A 3,277-nucleotide genomic window follows, 5' to 3' on the forward strand; every position below is an offset into this window, starting at 1 on the left:
GACTATTGCAAAACAATTCATCAATACTGTTACTACTCAAATTAACTCATTATATATTTTCTGCTTAACTGTAACAAATCTAAATATCCGCGTTTTCGTTTATTTTAATACGTGCACTCTCTGATACTAGCGAAGGTCAACTGACAAAACGCTTGTTTAGGTGGAAGGGGTTGACAAGCGTTGATTCAACAAAAGTAAGTTATCGCCATCTAGCGGCAAATGGATCAAGGCTTTATTAAACCTGTTATGTTGGAAAGATGCGTATGATAACCGAGTATTTGAATACAAGCATAAGTCAAAATTGGCAATTTTTGAGTTGTCTCAGTTTAGATCTAGGTGTGCGATATGAAAATTTGCCGGAGCAAAATAAAAATAATTTTTTAAATTGATAACAATTTATTGTGGTTGGGACACAAAAAATTTAAAAAGAAAAAAAAAGGGATGGGTCGTTGGGCCGTTTGGTTGGTACAGACTAAAAATACTAGACTAAGATGCAGACTAAGATTAGCGCGCAATTATCACCACTCGGCTCAACCCCCTCCGCACCCGTCGGGCGCAGCAAGCGTCTGGCACTGCGGGACAGCCGGTGCCAAACACCTCCTAGTGTACAAAAAAATATATTATAAAAATATCGTTACAGTAAGTGCACCACTGGTGCATTAATACCCTACAGCTTAAACAGGTAGTAATAGGCATATTAATACAAAGAAATTAATTTACTTGTGTTCGCTTAGTTAAATTACTACGACACACAAAAAAAACAATCCATCGCTCTCAAGGATGGAGCAAATGTGAACACAGCAAAATCCAACGGTAATTCATTACAATGGTAAATCTATTTAGAAGGTAACATTTTGGTAAAATGTAATCATCGTAATTATTACATCATTTACATTCACAAAGCGAACTAAAAATAGTTAACCCAACGAAATCCATCGATAATACATCACAATGGTAAATTTATTTAGGAACTAACATTTTGGTAAAATGTAATCATTGTAATTATTACATCATTTACCTTCACAAAGCGAACTAAAAATAGTTAACACAACGAAATCCATCGATAATACATCACAATGGTAGATTTATTTAGGAACTAACATTTTGGTAAAATGTAATCATTGTAATTATTACATCATTTACCTTCACAAAGCGAACTAAAAATAGTTAACACAACGAAATCCATCGATAATACATCACAATGGTAAATTTATTTAAGAATTATCATTTTGGTAAAATGTAATCATTATGTGGGTAATCTACTTTTTCAAAGTAAACTAAAATAATTGGCAAGCTCAATAGAAAACGGAACCAACCTATGAAGTAGGGTAGCCCTGGACCGTGGTGGACGGCCTCGGTAGTGTACATATCGGCCAGTCATGGTCGGGGAACGACTCTCAGGCACCATCGTCACCTTTTGAACAAAATTTACTAAGTTGCGGACACATCACCGAGTACCGTGTTTCTAATAATTCATTCTAACTCAGCGGAGAGGCGAATGAGGTCGAGAAAGAAATTACAACATACCTTCAACGGAGGAAAAAATCCGGCGTCAGCCGCTAAAGCAGGACACAGCGCAGAGCTCGCCACCGAGCACTGCCCAACCAAAATCTGTGAATAACAACCACGCGCATTGGTTAACAATGCCGCTAATGCAAACAATAAAATAACAAGGAGAAATCCTAGGTGATCCTTGGGATAGCACCTGCTTACCTCGATCGAGTGTGGGTCTAAGCGTAGCACGTGGCAGTGGGTCCGCAAAATTACGGGGCTTCCGGATTTATTCCAAAATTCCCTTTTTACGCAGAGGATGACGATGCGTGCCCTGCCCGTTTATCAGGGAATGGCACGGTTCAGACCTCTTGGAATTCGGGACACTAGGACACCACGCACACCGGAACTTCCACTCGCGAGCACGGACAACCAAGCAAAAGGAAAGGACACTCCAAAAAGCGCCGGTCATCACCCGTGACTCAGATGTTCGTTCGAAAACTTGTCACCCCAACAAATCACAATATCAAGCAGTTTTGTATAATTTTTTTTTCTTTACTTTCAATAAATGCTACTTGTGTTAACTAGCCTCTTATTGAATAATTTCGATATGAGAACTCACAATACTGCTTCTCTCATTTAAATTTAATTAAATAATTAAACTTTAGGAAGAAAAAAAATAACAAACAAGCAAGTTTCTGAACGTCACCTGCGTGTTTCGTTTCACTCAGAATATGTCAAATTTCTAGAACGTTCCGAATCCATGATCGATCAAGATACATTACAATGTTACTTTAATATAAACATTGAGGAAAATACTGTAAATAGCTAGAATTTAAATTAAAGAGCCTAAATATTAAGTTTTATAAAAATTTAGTATTGGACATTTAATTTTGTTATACACTTTTTTACTAAAAGAATGAAACGTAACGCATTGATCTGTCAAACGGAGACATTCAAAAGTGTGGTTATTTATTGCTCTGCGTACCAAAACAATGTAATTAATTTTTAATACAGGTTAATCTAAATTCAGTGAATCTCTAACGACGACACAATCAAGTGACAAAGGAAATACTGTACACTTTGTAATATGTGACCTTACGGTCCGTTGGAATGTTTGTTTGTGGAAATCGGTAAGTATTCAATCTCGCCAAGAAAAAAAGTGTTACAATATAAAAAATACCCTTATGTCCAAAGGGTACTACAAGGTTCGAGACTATATTGATGACAAGGATGCGTGGTCAGTTCAGTCTGCACATATCGGCCGTTTGGTGTAGTGGTTCGAATCGGACTACTATTCCGGAGGTTGCGGGTTCGATTCCCGCACAGTACAAACATTTGTGTGCATGAACATGTGCCATGTTGGGGGACCGTATGAATGAGACAGTTGGTATTAGTCTCTGATATTAATCTGTTTATTAACGCGGACTACACGTATATTTATACGATATAGATTATAGATAAATGACGTCACAGCATCAGCACTATACGTGATAAATGTGCTGACACTGTGAACGTGATCAAGATAAAATATGAAGAGATTAAGTATTGTGCATACCGGCACAGTACTCCCCCCCTTTAAATAAGAAAAAATAAAATAATGCGCTAATTACAATAACATACATAAATTATCTACGTTAATACATGGTTCAATGTTCAATCTCTACATACTTACATACAAAAAATAAGAATAATGCGCTAATTAACCAATACAAATTACAATAACTATCTACGTTATACAAATCATGTGGTGAAAAATGTTTAAATGTTTATAAATATAACAAAA

At 36.4% G+C, this 3,277-nt stretch overlaps 1 long non-coding RNA gene across 2 annotated transcripts; it reads right to left on the minus strand.

Moving 5' to 3' along the window:
* Positions 1-445: 445 nt before the first annotated feature.
* LOC135086297 (uncharacterized) lies at positions 446-2,263 on the minus strand. Of its 2 annotated transcripts, XR_010260392.1 has the most exons (4): positions 1,714-2,263; positions 1,528-1,611; positions 1,317-1,414; positions 446-600 (listed from the first exon to the last, which is right to left on the minus strand). It is a non-coding gene; the product is annotated as an uncharacterized LOC135086297 (long non-coding RNA). The 2 variants fall into 2 exon arrangements; XR_010260391.1 differs by lacking the exon at positions 1,714-2,263 and having other exon boundaries at positions 1,528-1,677.
* Between the last annotated feature and the right edge of the window lie 1,014 nt (positions 2,264-3,277).

This window comes from Ostrinia nubilalis, chromosome W, assembly GCF_963855985.1.
Source record: "Ostrinia nubilalis chromosome W, ilOstNubi1.1, whole genome shotgun sequence".
Taxonomy (NCBI): domain Eukaryota; kingdom Metazoa; phylum Arthropoda; class Insecta; order Lepidoptera; family Crambidae; genus Ostrinia; species Ostrinia nubilalis.